This window comes from Acipenser ruthenus, chromosome 1 (assembly GCF_902713425.1).
Source record: "Acipenser ruthenus chromosome 1, fAciRut3.2 maternal haplotype, whole genome shotgun sequence".
In the NCBI taxonomy this organism is placed as follows: domain Eukaryota; kingdom Metazoa; phylum Chordata; class Actinopteri; order Acipenseriformes; family Acipenseridae; genus Acipenser; species Acipenser ruthenus.
This window is the reverse complement of record NC_081189.1, coordinates 118,461,380-118,482,803: the sequence shown is the minus strand read 5'-3', so window position 1 is coordinate 118,482,803 and position 21,424 is coordinate 118,461,380. Positions and strand designations below refer to the sequence as shown.

Sequence of the window (21,424 nt, the reverse complement as noted above, 5' to 3'; positions counted from 1 at the left end):
ATCCCTACTGTGTTCAGTTTGAGAATTAATCTTTTATGCGGGACTTTGTCAAAAGCTTTCTGGAAATCTAAATAGACCATGTCATATGCTTTGCAGTTATCCATTTTCAATGTTGCATCCTCAAAAAAGTCAAGCAGGTTAGTTAGACATGATCTCCCTTTCCTAAAACCATGCTGGCTGTCTCCCAGGATATTGTTACCATATAGGTAATTTTCCATTTTGGATCTTATTAAAGTTTCCATAAGTTTACATATAATAGAAGTCAGGCTTATTGGTCTGTAGTTACCTGGTTCAGTTTTGTCTCCCTTTTTGTGGATCGATATTACGTTTGCTATTTTCCAGTCTGTCGGTACAACCCCAGTGTCAAGAGACTGTTGCATGATCTTGGTTAGCGGCTTGTAAATAACTTCTTTCATTTCTTTGAGTACTATTGGGAGGATCTCATCCGGCCCAGGGGATTTGTTTATTTTAAGAGCTCTGTGTCCCTTTAACACTTCTGCCTCTGTTATGCTAAAGTTATTTAAAACTGGATAGGAACAGGTCGACATGTGGGGCATGTTGTCCGTGTCCTCCTTTGTAAAAACCTGTGAAAAGTAATCATTTAATATATTTGCTATTTTTTTCTCTTCATCTATGATTTTGCCATTTGTATCTCTTAGACATTTAACCTCCTCTTTGAATGTTCTCTTGCTGTTATAATATTGGAAAAACATTTTGGAATTGCTTTTAGCCCCCTCAGCAATATTGATTTCTATCTCTCTCTTGGCCTTTCTAACTTCCTTTTTGACTTGTGTTTGCAGTTCCAAGTACTCTTTCTGTGTGCTTTGTTTTTGGTCCCTTTTAAACGCTCTGTAAAGTGCCTTTTTTCACTGAATATTTTTTTTAATTGATCTATTAAACCATTTTGGCCATTTTGTTTTAGATTTAGATTTGTCTACTTTTGGGATGTAATTGTTTTGTGCCACTAGTACTACATTTTTAAAAGACAGCCACCCTTTTTCTGTGGATGTTTTCTCTATTTTACTCCAATCTACTTCTATTAGTCTCTGTTTCATACCTTCATAGTTTGCGTTTCTAAAATTGTAAACCTTAGCTTTAGTCATTACTTTTGGGGTTTTAAAAAATATTTCAAATGAGACCATGTTGTGGTCTGAGTTTGCCAATGGCTCTCTGACCTCTGTTTTAGTTATTCTGTCTTCATTATTTGAAAAGACTAAATCAAGGCATGCCTCCCCTCTAGTCGGTGCCTTGACAAATTGCGTTAGGAAGCAGTCATTTGTCATTTCCACCATTTCAATTTTGTCCGTCGTGCCCCCCATTGGGTTTTCCCATTTTATATGGGGGAAGTTGAAATCCCCCATTAGTATGGCTTCTCCTTTTCTACACGCATTTCGAATGTCATTGTACAACAGATTATTTTGCTCAGCGTCTGAATTTGGCGGTCTATAGCATGCTCCTGTTATTATGCCCTTTGAATTTGTGTCCATTATTCTGACCCATATTGATTCTGCATTGTTTTCTTTGTCCTGATTTAACACCTGGGCTTCAAGGCTATTTCTTATGTATAGCGCTACCCCTCCGCCTCTTCTGTCCTGCCTGTCTTTCCTATACAGTGTGTACCCACTAATATTATATTCGTCTCCATCACTCTCAGACAACCAAGTTTCTGTAACACCTATCACATCGTAGTTACTTGTTAGTGCAGTAGCTTCAAGTTCTAACATTTTGTTTCTGAGACTTCTAGCATTAAGATAAATACATTTAATAGTGGTCTTACCTGAGTTGTTGCCCTTGTTTTGATGTTGTCTCCCTTCTGTTTTTTTGTTTTCTCCCCCCTTCCTTTCTAGTTTAAATGCTTCTGGACCGCCTGAAGGATCCTTTCTCCGGGTAGATTGGTTCCCTTTCTGTTTAAGTGCAGTCCGTCCCACCTGTATAGATAGTCCTTGTTGTAGAATGTGCTCCAATGTTCAAGAAAGGTGAAGCCTTCCTGTGTGCACCATGATTTCAGCCATGCATTTTGATTTTGTATTTCCAGCTGTCCATATGGTCCTTTGCAAGGCGCCGGCAGTATCCCAGAAAATACCACAGTTTTGGTCTTGTCTTTTAATTTCCTTCCTAGCTCTCTGAATTTGTTTTGCAGGGATCTTGGCCTGTCTCTTCCAATGTTGTTTGTACCAATGTAGACGACTACTACCGGGTCATCTCCTGTTCGTTCTAGGAGCCTGTCCACGTTCTCAGTGCTTGACAGAGGCTCCTGGAAGGCAGCACACTGTTGTAGTAAGGGGGTCCAAACTGCGAACTGAACTTGCTGTGTTTCTCAGTATGGAGTCCCCAACAATCATGACCTCCCTTCTTTTTGCTGCCTGGTCAGCACTGTTTATAGGGTCCTGGGTGTTGTTTCTTTCATTCTCTTGATGTTGGTTTTGGTCATCTAAATGTTGAAGTGGTTCAAATGTGTTGGATGTCTGGATTTCTGGTGGTTGTGTTTGACGAAGTTTCTTTTTTTCCCTGCTTCTGCCTATCTGAACCCAGCTGTTTTGACTCTCTTCCATCTCCCTGGTGGCTTTCAGTCTGCTAGGGGTGCAGACTTCCATGAATTGTGGGTGTGTCAGCTCCTCAAGCTCCTGTTGCTGTCTCATTTCCTCCATCTCCTTTTCTAGCAGGCTTAATCGCTGAAGCAAGTCCTGGATGGTGCGGCACTTTACACAAACTTGGTTGAGCTCTGTTGGGTTTTCTCGGATTTCCCACATCATGCAGTTGTCACAGATTACTGGCTTGAAGACCATTTTTTGTTTAGTGTAGCTTCTGCAGCTGTCAACCTGCTTTCAAACTGCTTCTAACTGCGCTGTACTTGTCCACGACTGTACTTCTCTCACGATGTCGCTTCCACACGCTGTCGCTGGGAAGTCTGCCTGCCTTTTGTTTGTTTGTGTTTGTGCTGCGTGCTCCGCTCCTCCCCCGTGTCCCAGAACGCCACGGGATTTGAATCAGTTGCTCCGAGTTTCAGCTTATCAGAAAAATACACGCAGCTGCAAGGCTTTAAGCTGCAATGTTTTCTGATTAAAGCAACTCCAGATTTAACCCTTTGCGGTCCATTTATTAATCGCGCGTCAGGCACGCCAGGAATAATTAATTTTCACACGCGCAGTTAATTTTATACGCGCTGTTTAAAAGTATTTTTTTTCACAGTCAAACGGGTTTAAATGGCCCTGCATATCAACAAAGCACACACTAGGCATCTCCAGCCCCTCCCCAGTCTTTTGTTTGCTATAGCGTTCAGCTGTGTAAGAAATAAATAATAATAATAATAATAGTCGTACATACCGATTGATCATCTCCAGATCACTCGTTTTATCACCAAACTCCTCAATAATGCGATCAAAGTCATTATTTTATTACTATAACATCTGAAAAAAGCTCTGCAAATGTCCATGATAGTCTCAGTGCGCTGACGCACTTAGCCAGTTTGTTTATTATGGACGCCCATTATCTGATACCTGATACCATGTATGACTATTCATGAAATACGCCTTTTTTTTTTTTTTTTTTTTTTTCCGACTTGTCTCGGCTCCTGTCGCTACCACTCGGCAATTGAATGGTTTTCTCGGCTTTTTCCGGAGAAAAAACGACTAAACACCCGTTTATTGCGTTGCTATAATGATGTCGGACCCAGTCCGACAAAGGACCTGTGAGGAATAATTGCAATGTCGGACCCAGTCCGACAATGGACCGCAAAGGGTTAAAGATGTAATTCCTCCTTTCTGCTTCTAACTGCGCTGTACTTGTCCACGACTGTACTTCTCCCACGATGTCGCTTCCACACGCTGTCGCTGGGAAGTCTGCCTGCCTTTTGTTTGTTTGTGTTTGTGCTCCGCGTGCTCCGCTCCTCCCCCGTGTCCCAGAACGCCGCGGGATTTGAATCAGTTGCTCCGAGTTTCAGCTTATCAGTGGTGCAGCTTGCAGTGGTGAGGTGTGGTGACGTCACGGACCAGGAAGTAACTGAACCAAAACAATGGATGGGCGGGTGAAACTGAACGCAACGGCGTTCAGCTGATTTTTATTAACTAAATAAACAAAACAAAAGATTTAAACAATCAACAAACAAAAAGGCACAAGGGCCAAACGAATAAACAGATACTGTTTAACAGTCGTTTTTAAATGTAGTTATTTCTCCTCGCTCTCTCCGCTCCCCGTACTCTCCTCTGTACACTCCTCCCCGCAGCACGGACAGCTGCCGGTTCTTATACTCTGGCCGAGGGGTTAACTAGCTGTTAATTATCTTATTACCCCTCGGCCTCAGTCTGCAGGAGTTTGGTAAGGATGCGTGACTGTCAGCTAGTTAAATAATCAGTAGCTGATCAGCCACGCATCCTCACTGCGTTTTTAAATATAAAAACAATAAGAAATACGCGAATAATGACCACATTATCTGGAGATAACTTTCTTATATTAATGTGATCATAAACTTAACAAATGTTTATTTTTTTCGGTCGACGAAGAAATTTTGTGGGTGTTTTTTAAGTTATAATTTGAATATATTTGTATATTTTCATCTTCATCGCTTACGCTGTACGAAACCTGGTGAAGGAAGATGGAGGGTATTAAAACTTGCCTTCCGCTAGGCTGACTGATTAACGTGACCTCAACAGTAGGGATAGTGCCCCGTTGTGGTGGCCATCTTGGGGAGGTCGGAGTATCGTACTAGTTAAGAGCGAGGTTTCACACTGTATAAAGCTACCTGGGGCAAAATGACTGCTTTGGCAAGTAATGAAGCATGATGTTAACATATGAGAAGGTTAGTAACTAACAGTTAAATGTATTTTTCGGTCTTAAGTCCAGCTTTGTGTCTCAGTCTCTCTCCCCAGCTGAGCATCCAGGCCAACTCTGCAACGTCCGTGGAAGCAAAGAGCCAGGCAAACCGAGAGCACAATCAGCCACTTGAGCGCAGCGCTATCGCAATCTCCCGGGCCAACAGAGGGACGGCAATGGCCTTCAGATGTTTCCTTTACTTGATGAAGCAAAGACTTTCTTCGTTAAGAGCCTTTCCTATCACTGACTCATAGGGCCCAATTGTCTGGAAAAGCGCCCAAGGTTTATCTTTGGTGAGATGGGTTTCAGCCCTTGTACTTAAACAAGAGTCTACTCTAAAGGGCTGTTTTCAAAGAGAGATAAATACTTTTTTGTTTGTTTGTTTTAATTCACTCAGCAATCCTACAGAATCAGCACACAGCTTGACTTGGACAGGTATTGCTTCAACGCTGCAAGAAGAAACTGCTGAGCCTCAAACTTCTAGAGTTACACAAGATTTCAGGGACAAAAAAAAAAAATTATCTGTACAAGAAAGCAGGGCCCTTCCTTTTGCTAATCTCATCTCAAACACTCAATGCACAGCTACTTCACTAAATGGCTAATAAAAGCCTTTTTATTTCTTACAGAAATATGCCCACTGCAATATTGTTCACTTCTTTACTGACAGGTTGAAAGTTTTGGTAACAATTTGGGTGTAATTACTGATATTTAAAAACAAATCTGGCGATTTCTACTTGCTTCCTACTGTGCTGGTGATAAAGGCTGCTTACCTCACATGCTACCCCGTCAAGTTGTTGCATCTAAACTAAATTATCTAAAATATGCAGTTTTGACCAAAATGTGTAGCAAGTATATATTTTCTTTTTAAAACCAATATCCTGTACTGTACTACTGTAGGTTAAACAAGTATGCAAACTGAGAAGTCCTACACTTCCTTAATTTAACCTTGAGAGTGCAATCGTCCCCATTCTTACAATGCCAGTCATGAAGTTTGTTACAAAAAAATAAGGAGGTTCAAATATTCAGAAGTGGAATCAATATTCCTGAATATAGGTGGTTCCTAGGGGGAACAAACATGCTGGGGGGGGGGGGGCAATATATTCTCATATTCTCTGACACTGGTCATAAACCAATTAACCAACAACAGTGACATGAAATGACCTATGAAGTGGAACAGTGACTGACTAACATGCAGCTGTGTACTGAGTATGAAGGCAGTATCTCTAAGTCTTTTTTGTCATCCAGAAACCATCTTGGGTCACAGTTCAAAATGAATGGTAACGTTCAGCTTTGCCCATGGAGTTTCCAAAGTTCTGAAGACATGAAGTTGTCATCAGAAATGGTTTATGAGATATTACTGTAGCTGTTAAAGCAACCAGCAGAGGATTAACAAAACATATAAGGGATATGTTTGTACACTGTTTTTCTCTAGGGACAGTGCTTGAACTTTGTTCAAAGTTGAACAGAATGTTTTGAAAAAGCCCCCTCTAGCGAAGAGCAGAAACACGGCAAGCCTGTGTCGATGTGTACGCGGGTGTGTTCAGACTATAACAGGCCTTTTGTGAGAGCGGCCAGCCCCACTGACAGTGATTGATTGTCAGAGCGTATCATTGTTCAACTCAGACCTTCCGAGAGAGAGTCTGGCACATCCTGAAGTGCGGGCCTGCTTCCTGCCAGATACCCTGGCTGTCTAAAGTGGGCAGCAGTTAAAAGCAATGAAACTGTGTCAACACAGTGCCAACAATACTCCCAACTCCTGGCCTCTGGATAACCCAGGTCAACGGTCCTCAGGAGTACGAGTCTGTGGTTGTAAGTGTGTGTGACAGACTCTGACAACTTAATGACCTTACCAGTAGCAGAAAGCACAACCAGAAATGTTCTGTTTTGTTTTTTTTAAATACAATTAGCCGTCATAAATCTTGCACCACTAAAAGCTACAATGATCTAAATTAACTTAGTGAGTGAGTGATGTTACAGCCTTTTACCTCCTATGAGGCCAAAGTCACACAGAAACAAGCCGCTCCCTGCCCCTGACTTTTCTATTCTGTGCCATGGGAGAGCTGTTTTCCAACAAACTCCTTAATCATTAAGCCGACCCTGTCCAAGATTAATGCAACACAAAGAAAAATTCAATGGCTTTCTTAACATCTACAAAATATGAAGTACACATCAATTCATTCAACATGCAATTTAACTTAAACGATAAACAGTCAAAATTGATTTAAAAACTACTTTAAATCAATGGCAGTATGTCACTGAAACAAAAAAGACCCCAAGTTTTTATGTATCGTACGGGGCATTTCTACTCAAATGCAGACTTACTGAAACAGCGACTTTAAAACGGATCTGAGTTTTGGAATCAGAGATACATGTAGTGTCATTATCAGATCAATTACAAATTGCTTCCAAAGCCCATAATCAAGGGAGTTCAAAAGCAAAGCTGGAAACAAACAGCAGGCAGTCAGCTCCCATCATCTGTGGCAGTTTAATAATAATAATAATAATAATATATTTATTTATATAGCGCCTTTCATAGTGGTCCACCATCACAAAGCGCTTTATAGAGGTAGGCTGTGAACTGTGCATTAAATGCAGTCACTTACAATAGGACATTGATTTAACATCTCATCCGCAGGATGGAGCACAAGGAGGTTAAGTGACTTGCTCAGGGTCACACAGTGAGTCAGTCAGTGGCAGAGGTGGGATTTGAACGGGTGACCTTCTGGTTACAAGCCCTGGACTTTAACCACTGGGCCACACTGCAGTACATGGGTTTAACCTAGCAGTTAATTGAGGCTCACAAACCAAAAACCTTAGCGATCAATCAATTAATGAATTGATTAATTGGTGCATCTCTTACTAATACCCTCATTATGTGCTGGTCAAAGCGTAAAAGAGGGAATAATCAAACTCACCAGCACGAAAGCTATAAGGCAGATCGAAACATCTCCAAAGCTATGGATGTGTTTCGTTTCAATGTATTTTTAGAGCTACTGCATCCTTTCTACTGATTTTAAATTAAGTAAAGGCGGATTGCTGCCGCTTATACCCAAAAGGGGGACAGCGTCTAGGGCTGGAACAATGATCGAGTTTGTGATATTTGTTTAGTCCTGATTATTTACTGGAAAATGATAAATCAATAATCATATAAAATCGTCAATAAGTCATCTAAAGCTAAACAGGATCAGCACCACTGCTGCAGACACCCTCTGTACATAAAGGGATCAAAGCTCTGACTGGGACTCATCGACCCGCAGCAGCCCTTTCTGCTGCCTCACGGCGCCCTTCCTAATGAAGTTCCATGCTGTGCCACCCTGTGCCAACAGGCTAAAAGCACGATTCACATGTGCCTCACATCCAGCAGCAGGTCAGGACCTGGCTCAGTACAATGCATGAACTCCTGCCCTCGAAAGATAAGCTTTTTATCTTCCAGCACTTTTCATTTTCCATAACCGTGAGGTAAACACGGTCACAGTTTGAAGTAAATACTGACAACGGATCAAAACAAACTTCTTGTATTTCTTTCCCTTTTTTTTTTTTGCACAGAGGTAAACAGTTCACGCTAGCCGCTGACTTGTTGAACTCTCCAATCTAAACAGAAGCTGTCGGGCTGGAAGTGTTGCTGCCATTCCTCTTGTTTTCACACCACTCATACTTTTAAGACCAATTGTATTTCTCAGTATCCTCTGTTAGGATCCAAATTCAAGTACAATGTGATTTCATTTATTTATTTATTTAAATATAATAGTTGGTAAATCTCAAAAAATAGTATAGAGAGGAAGTGAAATAGTTTTCCCAGCCTTTGTGTTCTGACCAGCATTGTGATGACCAGGTCAGTGCTCTACTGCTGGGGTCAACTATATGTCACAAGGACCAGGTCCCGCAGACACATCAGGTCAATGCAACGAACTTGCAGAGTTAGTACGGCGCTCCGTACTAAACTCTACGCTGGTTAGTACAGTACTATCTGGAGATCATCTCCAGCTGCGTTACATGTTAGTCCCAATTGCAACGAAAAAAGAGCAACACTGGGGATCATCTGATCACGGCATTAGTGCGGAACACCGATGTTATTGCCTGAAAATCAGAATTGAGGGGTGGGAAATAAAAATCTGAGAAAATTATTGGATCATACAGAAGCATATTGCTGCCACAAGAAAAACAAAAACATCCAGATTTATTTATTTGTCCTCTTTAAAACAAAAATTCTTCTATTATTAAGGAGGGAAACATTTTTTTTCTCTCGTGTCAGCAATACGCTTCCGTAGGATCGTATTTAAAGAGGTCTTTATTGCATTATGCAAGGTAAACTAACGACTTTGTGAGTTAATACATTTATAACATACAGGTAAAATCCAATATTAGCGATTATTCCATTCAAACAATACAGATGTAATCATGAAAAGGTGCACACAAATTTGAATGACTAATTAGAAACTGCAAAGTATATAACAAATAATTTTTACCCCCTGATGTCTGTACCAGAGCAGTCATGACTTCGTGTTCAAAATTATATATTAGAGCAAAAACTATTTTTTATGGAGTGTATTAAAGAAAATATTGAAACTGTAGAGGACGGTAGAAAGGATTCGACGACTCTGCAGCGGACATCGTTATGGGCAGCACTTACAAGCACATTCAATGGTGCTTTCCCTGACAGGCGGCCAGGAACAGCCGCCAATTTAAGAAATCTTTGGAAAAGGCTGAACAGGGAGGCACGCAATGCTGTTATGAAGCAGTGCCAGCATCGTAGGTCTGGGGTGCCTGAACAACCTCTGCCCCACATTTACATTCAGCTGCTTAATTAGGAGGAGTTCAGCTGCTTCCCACATCTCTGCTTCTTGTCATTTTTAAAACTGCCAATGAGTGAACATGTAGGATACATCTGACATTTCTTCATTCTTGCTCGAGTTAATACGATGGAACAGCTCTTAGTCTAAAGAGGTTTCTGGACTGCGTTAGTACGGTACTTAGTCTCCTCTAGGGGCGCAAGTCCTTTAGTACAGGTTTGTTGCAATTGGGAACAAGTTTAATACACACCTGCGAATCATCTTCATTTGCTAAGTTCATTGCAATTGGTACTGACTTCCGTACCAGGCTAGCACGCATCTTCCGTACTAACCACAAGATCAACCCCTGCTTTCAGTTTATTGCAATTGACCCATCCAGACGAGGCAGCCAGATGACCAGGTCAGAGTCAAAGACCTTGCCCATCACCTCTGGACACCTGGTTCAAGCCAGTGGATTAAAGATATACCAGCTACATGTTCCGTCTATTTAATTCTTCCCTGTTTAATAGCCCATTGTATTGTTGTGCTCTGTATGATTCTCTCTGATTGTTGTCAGTTCATTATTTGCTATCCTTAGCAACAATCCTAGCAAAACCAAAGACTGCTTCTGAAAAGACTTCACAAGGCTGACTATGGGGAAGTGAGGTGGGGGACAGTATCAGGGCTGCACAGGCGTCACTGCACAGCGGCTGACCTGGACTTCAGTGCAAGGCTTAAATGCTTCCCTGCCTCACTGTTGTATAAAAGCAAATAATGACACTGTAAATCGACAATGGTAAACTGATGAGAACTTACCAGTACAGTGTAAATGTGCAAACACCGGTAAACAGGGGGAAAGTCCACTAGATCCTGGGCACCAAGCACCTGCTGAAGAAACAAAAACCTATAAACATGGAGATGGAGCTGGACTGGAGACACACCAGCACGGAAATTCAGTAACAGTGCTTCATCCGAGCACCAAAGTACTAGTCAGAACACGTGAATCAATCAGACGTGAATGCTACAAGTGGCCTATATAATTAATGATGGACTTATTTTAATTTTTATATTACTGGTGTTCTATGATCCAACATAAACTAAGACCACATTGACTGACTATATTATGATTAAATATTGCTAAAATACATGTTTACAATTGTATCTTCCCTCTGGATTAGTCTTTAAAAGGTGTGATGAATCCCCCCTCTTCATCTGGTGCTATTGGTACAGGCAGACAGGTACAGATCAAGCCACCCCCTGCCTTGGCTTTGCAGTGGTTCAGTCCATACAGTATAACCAACATTTCGCATTTCCGGTTTATTCAGAATTTTACCGAGAAATCACAGGATTTTTTTTTTTTAACTGAAACTATTTTTTTACTGATTTATACCCGATTTATGTCTACTATTCAATATTTTCCAGTACTATTTTCTAGGAAATACACACTATTTTGATTAAAATGCTGTTTTATTTTGATTCCGACATTTTATTAAGAAGCTCAACACTGACCTAGGATACAGCAGGTATGTTTAGACGTCAGAAGATCAAATAACGTTCAAACGTCGCACGTGATTGGCTCTCTGTGGCTTCACAAACACATTATCACCTGATTCTGTTGGCCAATGGCCAATCAAAGTCTGATTATTGTGGCAAGTGCTGGGTGTAGTAACTAGCTTGATCAAAACTAAATTGAAATACTTACACAAAAATATAATATTTTGAATGGATGACGAATGGGGAGAAAACGTAAATCAGTTTTTTTCTGAATATTCATAAACAAATGTTTTGAAGTACACAAAAAGCCAAATCACAGAAGTGGGCCAATGAGGCAGAGGATGCATAGCGCTGCAAATACTGCTGCATTGAGGTACATGTTCACACTGATAATAAAAGAACATACTGAAATATTATTATTATTTATTTCTTAGCAGACGCCCTTATCCAGGGCGACTTACAATTGTTACAAGATATCACATTATACATTATTTCACATTATACAGATATCACATTATACATTATTTCACATTATACAGATATCACATTATTTTTACATACAATTACCCATTTATACAGTTGGGTTTTTACTGGAGCAATCTAGGTAAAGTACCTTGCTCAAGGGTACAGCAGCAGTGTCCCCCACTGGGGATTGAACCCACAACCCTCCGGTCAAGAGTCCAGAGCCCTAACCACTACTCCACACTGCTGCCCTCAAATATAAGCGACACGTTAAACTAAAACAAGAAAGTGAACTGAGAGACTAGCAATCCCTTTATGCAGCTTTTACACACGCTTTAATAAAACGAAAGCGCAGAATGAGTGTGTTATGAGTTTGTCAGAGCACTGTGCTTTGCTGTCCAGCCTCTGTTTATTGCAGTGGGGTGTGGTGACTTCGTGCGACAGTACTGTCCAGCCTCTGTTTATTGCAGAGGGGTGTGGTGACTTTGTGCGACAGTACTGTCCAGCCTCTGTTTATTGCAGAGGGGTGTGGTGACTTTGTGCGACAGTACTGTCCAGCCTCTGTTTATTGCAGTGGAGTGTGGTGACTTTGTGCGACAGTACTGTCCAGCCTCTGTTTATTGCAGTGGGGTGTGGTGACTTCGTGCGACAGTACTGTCCAGCCTCTGTTTATTGCAGAGGGGTGTGGTGACTTTGTGCGACAGTACTGTCCAGCCTCTGTTTATTGCAGAGGGGTGTGGTGACTTTGTGCGACAGTACTGTCCAGCCTCTGTTTATTGCAGTGGAGTGTGGTGACTTTGTGCGACAGTACTGTCCAGCCTCTGTTTATTGCAGTGGGGTGTGGTGACTTCGTGCGACAGTACTGTCCAGCCTCTGTTTATTGCAGAGGGGTGTGGTGACTTTGTGCGACAGTACTGTCCAGCCTCTGTTTATTGCAGAGGGGTGTGGTGACTTTGTGCGACAGTACTGTCCAGCCTCTGTTTATTGCAGTGGAGTGTGGTGACTTTGTGCGACAGTACTGTCCAGCCTCTGTTTATTGCAGTGGGGTGTGGTGACTTCGTGCGACAGTACTGTCCAGCCTCTGTTTATTGCAGAGGGGTGTGGTGACTTCGTGCGACAGTACTGTCCAGCCTCTGTTTATTGCAGAGGGGTGTGGTGACTTTGTGCGACAGTACTGTCCAGCCTCTGTTTATTGCAGAGGGGTGTGGTGACTTTGTGCGACAGTACTGTGCAGCCTCTGTTTATTGCAGTGGGGTGTGGTGACTTTGTGCGACAGTACTGTCCAGCCTCTGTTTATTGCAGTGGGGTGTGGTGACTTGATTGACAATCTTACGTATACATTTGACAGAAAATTATGATGCTTTAGTTGGTAAACTTATGGAACTCATTGATGGAAATGTCCACTGTGATTTTTGATGCTTATTGATGCCTTGGACCGTCCAGTTCTGTCAATTTTCTTTTCTTTTTATGATTTTAAGGCGAAACGTTTTTAAGCGTTCGCAAAGTACCAGCTAACTTGGGAAAATGTGGAACTTAGAAAACAGAACTGCTATGCTTCATATTCCACATGTCAAGTGTGTATACTGAGAATTGTATTTCCCGATTTATACCGATGTTTCAATTAAAAACACTTTTTTACTGATTGTATCCCGATTTTATTATTTGTAAAATAAAATGTATAAAGATAAAAAACGAAGATGCGGGACACTAAGTATAACTGACACGTGTAAAACGGTTTGGAGCTGGAATCGGGTTGGGGTTCAATCTATTTCAACCCCATGAGTTTTGCATGGAAACATTTGTTGTCGTATTAAAACCAATGAATTACATGTATACGTACAGTACTGTAGCCCAGCTCTCAGAATGGCTTCTCTGTAGCCTGTGGGTGCTTGACTCCAGAATCTAGACTCATACCCTGGCAACATGTGTGCATATACTGTATTCTATGCAAGTGTACATCATAACAGAAAGCCAGGGGGCTCACATTTATAAGATCTCAACCGAGCCAGATGTGCACAGCTCGTAAAGAAGGTATATTACCACTGATGGCAAAACTAACAGTTTGTTTTTTCAGTGTATATTTGATTCTTATTCTGCTATCAAAAATAATCTATGAGGTTGCCAATAAGCATGTCAGGTTTAATCCAGACCACAGGCCTCATTCTACAAAGCAAATGATCCTGTTGTGCTCAGGGCAATGCTGGTGGGGATTGCTATAAACTGCCCTCCCTCAGCCCCCCAGGATCACAGACAGGAGCAGCTTTGTTTTAGTGCTACAGGGACGTGTGCTGCCATGGTTGGAAATGAGCGAGTCATTGAAATAGGAACAGCGAGATCTAGTGGAGGAAGCCGAGAATAAACTGCGGCCTCCTTAGGGAGCTTCTGCAGCCAGCTTGGAGTACAGCAGCAGCAGCAGGGGAGCATGGAGAGGATTAGCTGGATCCTTGGTACTGCCAAGTTAGAGCTAACAAAATAATCAAATTATTCTTCCTTTAGAGCTAGCCAAACTTTAGCCAAAAGAGTCGTACCGATTACCAGAGAGTTCTCATTATAAAAAATAAATAAAAATAAAAAAGTAACAAAAAAGCTCACTGTGCTAACAAAGCAATGCTTCAGTAATGGTGTTCTGCTCATTTACTCATTTTAGTTTATTTGTTCATTCTTTAACCAGGAATAAACCCATTGAGACGGAGGCCTTGTTTACAAGGGCGTCCTAGTATCATGCTTCCTGTTTAAACACAAAGTGAACAGGCTGCATTTGGACGGTTCTTGCTTCTGTCTGACATTACAAGGTGTTCTTGCTGTCTTTTCAAACCAATTCAAAACCTTAAATGGGATCCTTAATGAGACCCCCATTGGACAGCCCTGCTGTACTGCATTTCCATTCACTTCGTGCTTCGTATGCACTATAGCTTTCCTCCCTGAGTTTTAAAACCTGATTATACATTTCACCGTGACTTGCTTTTCTTTCAACCCCAGAACTCTAAATGCACTGGCTATGGTAAGTTGGAAATTAAGTGGCGAAAGACTTAGGACAAAGACTAGGGTGTGTGAACTATGCATCAGCTGCAGCTGCAGACGGAGCACAAGGAGGTTAAGTGACTTGCTCAGGGTCACACAATCAGTCAGTGGCTGAGGTGGGATTTGAACCGGGGACCTCTTGGTTACAAGCCTGTTTCTTTAACCACTGGACCACACAGCCTCCTAGTCATGTTGTTGATACTTAATCACTGGTATACTTTCCCAACGTGACACACTTTTGAGATCAGTCATCTACTAGGAACTGGCCGAGTGCTGATGGGCTGAATGGACTCCTCGTTCATGAAGTGTCAGTGAATAGGACTGGAACAGGGCACCTCGCATTCCCAGTGCAAAGCAGTAAGACTAAAGCAGTCACTATTAGCCAGTGTGAAGGAGTCATTCACAAAGCATGCTAAACATGATGAAAAGAAATTTCATACAACACTGTGATAAAGAGAGAAAGAACCGATGCTGTAAATCTCCCTCCCGACTAGAAAGGGCGTTGTGTAAGGTTGGTAGTACACTTCCCCACAGACGGGTCGACTCGGCGGTGGGCAGAAACAGGAAGTCTGCCATCTTGGAGCTGAGCGTACTCGAAACGATTCCCATGCGATCAGCTGCGGGCCAGGCAGCGATTGGTTACACCGGGGCGCCGGGCTGATTGCAAGGAGGAGTTGGGCAGTACAAAGGAGATGCAGCTACGTGAGTAGAGCCCCTTGCGCTGAAAACTTAATTGACGGCCGGAGCTTTGTTTGTTGTTGCACAGGAGGATTAAGGAGCCCGGGGCTGCAGCTACAGAGCCAATCCACACCACTGAGCACTTCCCTCACCTCTCTCTTTGGTAAAGGGGTGGCACCTTGGTAAAGGGGTGGCCCTTTTTTGTTATTTATTCAAATAAAACACAGACATTTTGGGAGAAATACTGTTTGGACATTATCTTTGTTTCCACACCACACACACCTGACAACAAGCACATAAACGTGTCAAATGCTATGCAACAATCTGCTACAGTCTTCATTTGAGCTACACTGTGTCAGTGAAACAAACAATCTGGAAATGTCCCTTACAACAAGTTGCATGAAAAATTGGTGTCCCGAGGGCTTAAAACCGGAAACTAATTTAGGTCAAGACCAACAGAACGTGTTGTAGTTGGTACTGGAGCATGAAGACTCAAGCTTTTGTACATCATAGTACATGAGGAAAGGAACACTCAAGCGCAAGCTGCCTGGCCAGCGCTTGTATGGAGGACTTCAAGAACATCAGCATTGTCTAGTAAACAAACCCTTTCAAAACGTGTGCATTTGGCTAAATGTAGGTGTGCCTTTTCTTTAAACTGAAATCTCTGGAGGAGAGTAACAAAGCCATACCCCACATGGGGGTTTATTCTTGCTTATTTTTCATGCAATTAAAAGACAAACAAAAAATAAATAAATAAACTCAGTGACGAGGCAGTGACAGCTCCAAATAAGAAAATGAAAGCTAAAAAATCAACCAACAGCAGCAACATTGTTTTTGGTGTGTTTGAATTTTACATGCATGTTTTGTTTATAGTCACTTGGTTTCAGCCAGTTTGATATCACTACCTGCGTTCTGTATTCCTAGATAATTCATAAAAAAACTCCCTTACATTTGAAGCCTTTTTCTTGACTTATTTTTGTGTTTTTTTGTAAAACTCAATAACAGCTTGGTTACCTTGCCACAAACACTTACAAGGCTGTGTCAAGCCAATGCCCGTGTTCAAACCTGTGAACTCTGGTAAAGTGCCTGTTTGCTTTTGCACGTAACCACACTGCCATGTGTACCTAAAGAAGGAATATGTGCTAAAGAACAAAACAAAACAACAGGAGCTTTAATCCCTGGCTCACAGCACAATAATAAATCAGAAGAAATAAGAATTATTTCGGGCATCTGAAAGCCCGACCAGCCTCTAGCAACAGCAGAACTCATTAGACATTTGTTTGTTTGTTTGTTTGTTTCCCCCAACGCATGGCTCAAGTGACAGCCCACAGCATTTGAAGGAGGAAAAAAAACTGTGATAAAAATGGTTCACATGTACAAGCGTCCCGGGCACAGCAAGACGTGCTCAGGGGCCAGCTTTCAGACACAGCGCTTACGTCAATCAAGGGGCGTGTCCGAGGTCCGAAGGCAGGTGGTACGTGGCTGTAAAAGCCCTGTGCTCTGATATGAGGGGAGTGAGAGGAAATGGGCCATTAGGAGGTTTGAAATTGCTTTGAAAATTGCATGGGAGCTGAAAACAAGCAGGTCTTGGTTGGAATGTGACCCTGACAAACAACTCTGAGATAAGGGCCCAGACGTGTATTATTGTCAGACTTTGTTGTGACACCACTGTTTTTATATATCTTACAGAAGGGGTTTTCATGCTCAAGGATGGGAATTATGCAATAAGAGAATAAAATTCAGGTCAAGAATATAAACTGGTGTTGCTTCAGTTAAAAAAAAAATGTTTATCAGTAGACTGGAGTGTTTTCTGTTAACAATTTGATGTTAAGGGTTTGTAAAAAAAAAAAACAAACAATTTAACAAATTTGGTAAAACCTCATAAAAGTGCCTGTTTTACCGCAGGAACAAAAACATTCCATTTGGGTGTCGGTCCGAAAGGGAAAAGTGTAGGACGGAAGACCACTATATAAAGTTCCTCAAAGCAGAAGAGCAAGGGGACTACAATGTCCAGAATTCCCAGCATAAAAAAACAGACAAATCAGCTTGTAATGCAATGACTACTCAATGGACAGGCACAGTAGTATTTAGAGACAGGACATCAAGATGCTTGTTCTCAAACACGTTCTTCCACCTTGCTGAGCACCTCACTAACGCTCTATGCTTCATGCAGATTCAGTAGCTGTTAAAGGGGAAACATAGGGGTCAATATCTGAAAGAGTGCCGTCTCTATCATCACACACTAGAGCTGCATGAACAGATTACTCGAATCCACCTCTCCACCTCTATCATCACACACTAGAGCTGCACAAACCGATTACTCAAATCCACCTCTCCACCTCTATCATCACACACTAGAGCTGCACAAATAGATTACTCAAATCCACCTCTCCAACTCTATCACCACACACTAGAGCTGCATGAACAGATTACTCAAATCCACCTCTCCACCTCTATCATCACACACTAGAGCTGCACAAACCGATTACTCAAATCCACCTCTCCACCTCTATCACCACACACTAGAGCTGCACAAACCGATTACTCAAATCCACCTCTCCATCTCTATCATCACACACGAGAGCTGCACAAACCGATTACTCGAATCCACTTCTCCACCTCTATCATCACACACTAGAGCTGCACAAACAGATTACTCGAATCCACCTCTCCACCTCTATCACCACACACTAGAGCTGCACAAACCGATTACTCGAATCCACCTCTCCACCTCTATCATCACACACTAGAGCTGCACAAACCGATTACTCAAATACACATCTCCACCTCTATCACCACACACTAGAGCTGCACAAACCGATTACTCGAATCCACCTCTCCACCTCTATCATCACACACTAGAGCTGCACAAACCGATTACTCAAATACACATCTCCACCTCTATCACCACACACTAGAGCTGCACAAACCGATTACTCGAATCCACCTCTCCACCTCTATCATCACCCACTAGAGCTGCACAAACCGATTACTCAAATCCACCTCTCCACCTCTATCACCACACACTAGAGCTGCACAAACCGATTACTCAAATCCACCTCTCCACCTCTATCACCACACACTAGAGCTGCATGAACAGATTACTCAAATCCACCTCTCCACCTCTATCACCACACACTAGAGCTGCATGAACAGATTACTCACATCCACCTCTCCACCTCTATCATCACACACTAGAGCTGCATGAACAGATTACTCAAATCCACCTCTCCACCTCTATCATCACACACTAGAGCTGCACAAACCGATTACTCGAATCCACCTCTCCACCTCTATCATCACCCACTAGAGCTGCACAAACCGATTACTCGAATCCACCTCTCCACCTCTATCATCACCCACTAGAGCTGCACAAACCGATTACTCAAATCCACATCTCCACCTCTATCACCACACACTAGAGCTGCACAAACCGATTACTCGAATCCACCTCTCCACCTCTATCATCACCCACTAGAGCTGCACAAACCGATTACTCAAATCCACCTCTCCACCTCTATCACCACACACTAGAGCTAATTTACCATTCCAAGAGAGACAAGTGAAGAAACAGCTGCTTGGATTTGTGTGGATTGCTGTTCTCCATGGTCTAAAAAAAGCAACTATCACCACAAATCCAAGCTGTTGGTTCTTCACTCGTTTCACTTTGAATGGCAAATTAGCCTGATCAACACCAGTGACCCTCGCCTGATTTCTGCAGAGCGCTCAATCCGAATAATCAAATCATCTGTTCCTGCAGTACGATCACACATACAGGACTGCTATAGTGGAGACATAGAAGTGTTCAGTGTCACTGACACATTGAACATGTTTATATAGAGCAGCGTTCAAGTTATTGGGATACCCCTGCTGGTTTGTGGTGCCTGTTTTATGAAGTTCAGACTGCTTGCTTAATAAACATCTTGATATGCCAGAATGCATGCCAATGATTTTACTGAGCAAACCATCTCGATTAGCAATGGTGCCATCTTCTAAGAATGAAGAACGACTACGGCTGGGTTGTTTATTGCCCTTTTAACACCAATCACATTAAAAGTTGTGGTCTTGCTGAATTACGGATTCTGTCCTGTCCCCTGTTGGTGAAATGAGATGAGATGAGGTTAAAAGCTCTAAAACCATGAATGCAGACGAGCCCGGATCTTTTGCATTGTGGTTAAGATGCTTGCTTGTGGTGCGTGGGGCCGCTGTTTTCCGCCCTGCTGCACATGCCAGACCAGCCCTGCTCATCCCTGGTCCTGTGTACCGTGGAGACAGGGTCTAAGGAAAGCCATGCCTGAGTGTAGAAATGGAGGCTTGACTGCAGTATGGAAAACACAGGACTCTTGGAGTTCAGTGTCCTCAGCAGTGGTGGATCTGGGCAGGGACTCCGTTTGAGATGTGCTAATGCTTGCGTTTCAAAGATTGGGCTGATTACAATGACGTCTCGCCTTGTACATGGACAGGCCTTTCCTCTGTAAATCATACAGATCTTAATCGCTTTCAGGAAAAGAGTAAGCCACTTGTGCAAACGGACACATACGCAGGGCTGGACAACAAGGGCCCAGCTCGCATGCCTCAGCTGTCTTTAGCTGGTTCATTCTGGGCCTTCCTTCCCCCCAGGTCAGTTTCACCAAGTGCTCTCATTGGCAGATCAAGAGCGTGTTTATCAGCAGGAAAAATCAAAAGGGACTTGCTGTGCTGCAGCGGAATCACACTAAATAGCTCAAAATTTCAAGTAAAATAGGGTGTTACTTTCTAGAACTGAAAGAGGTTTAACACAAAGAACACAAAGTATGCCAATGTCCCGGGATCCAAAATGAACTTTGGTTTAAGGTTTAAGGAACAACACGTTTCTTGACGTCATAACTCCACGCACGTACAGCCACAGTTATTGAGCTTTTTACCACGTACTTGGTTGTGAGTCACCAAATTAATAATCATTGCTTCCTGTGTCTCATGACTATGGAACTTGATTCCCAGACACAGATGTGGTGCATTAGCAGAAACATGGCTCTTTTTCTTGGAAACAATTGGCTTGTTATTCAAATAATAAGGTCTACCTAACTCCTTCAGCAGCAAGTACCTCAACAGAAAAAAAAGTACTAAAACATGTAAATATGCTACCAGAATAATGTGAAGTTTTTCCTGGAGTTATTTTCCCTAGACCTGGGGTTCTCTTTTTTGAATCTCGCCCCACCTTAGCATTTTTTTTTTATTTTGCTTGGCACACCACAAACCGATCCATTTAATGTACTGAACAAGGGTACAATGTGGAGAGAACAGAAGTGTCACAGATTCTTCAACACAAAATCAGCGTGCTTGGGTTTCTGCATTATTAAACATTATTAAAATGTTTCCAAACTAAATAATATCAAACATTTTAAAAAATATTAACTTAAATAAAGCATTTGCAAGTATGTCAAATTCTCATTCAAACTTAGGGGTGAAATCTTATTTTTTAAATATTTTATTAATACTATAATTACTGTATTATTAGAATGCTCACTGCGCCCCCATAGAAAATTTGGCACGCCCAACGGTTAAGAATTGCTGCTCTAGACCTAGAAGAAAGTTACTTCTGTAAAGTCTGTACGTAGGAATTGTATGTATGGATGTATGCACCATGCATCCATGCTTTTAGCTGTGGAATGCCCCTTATGAAATGCAGTCTGCCTGTAAGAGAAACTTGAAATAAATACCCCTGATTACTTCCACAGTATTACAAGTGACTCCCTTGTTTAACGAAGGAGGAGGGGTGGCAAAGAGTTTTTTTCTTGACACATCAGCTCTACATTTACCTCCTCCTCATCCTCAACATGCAGTATCCCAGAGTCCTGTTTGGACATGGGGCTGCTGCTGTCCCCCTCCAGCTCTTTGCCCAGCCCAGCCTCTTTCATGGCCCTCCTTGTGCTGCCTGCCCTCTGCTGGTAGGAGACGATACTGTCCAGACTCTTCTGCTGCTGGGCCTGAAACACGCAGGAGAACAATGTTAACAAAACCACCGCATGTTGCTTTTATTTCTGTTTGTATATCTTCAAACTATTACAGCTTTGATAAGATGGTGTTCAGCTAAATGTTTAACTAAATGAGCAGATCTATGCAAGGGTTCCAATTATTCAGCTTTCACTGCTCACTGTTGCTTTGATTCCAACACATCATTGATCAAAATTGCAATTAGCAGTGTTCTGACC

General features: G+C 42.2%; 1 pseudogene; it reads right to left on the bottom strand.

The window, feature by feature from the left end:
- LOC117421123 (exocyst complex component 6B-like) overlaps nucleotides 1-21,424 on the bottom strand; it is a 186,964-nt pseudogene that overhangs the window by 127,858 nt on the left and 37,682 nt on the right.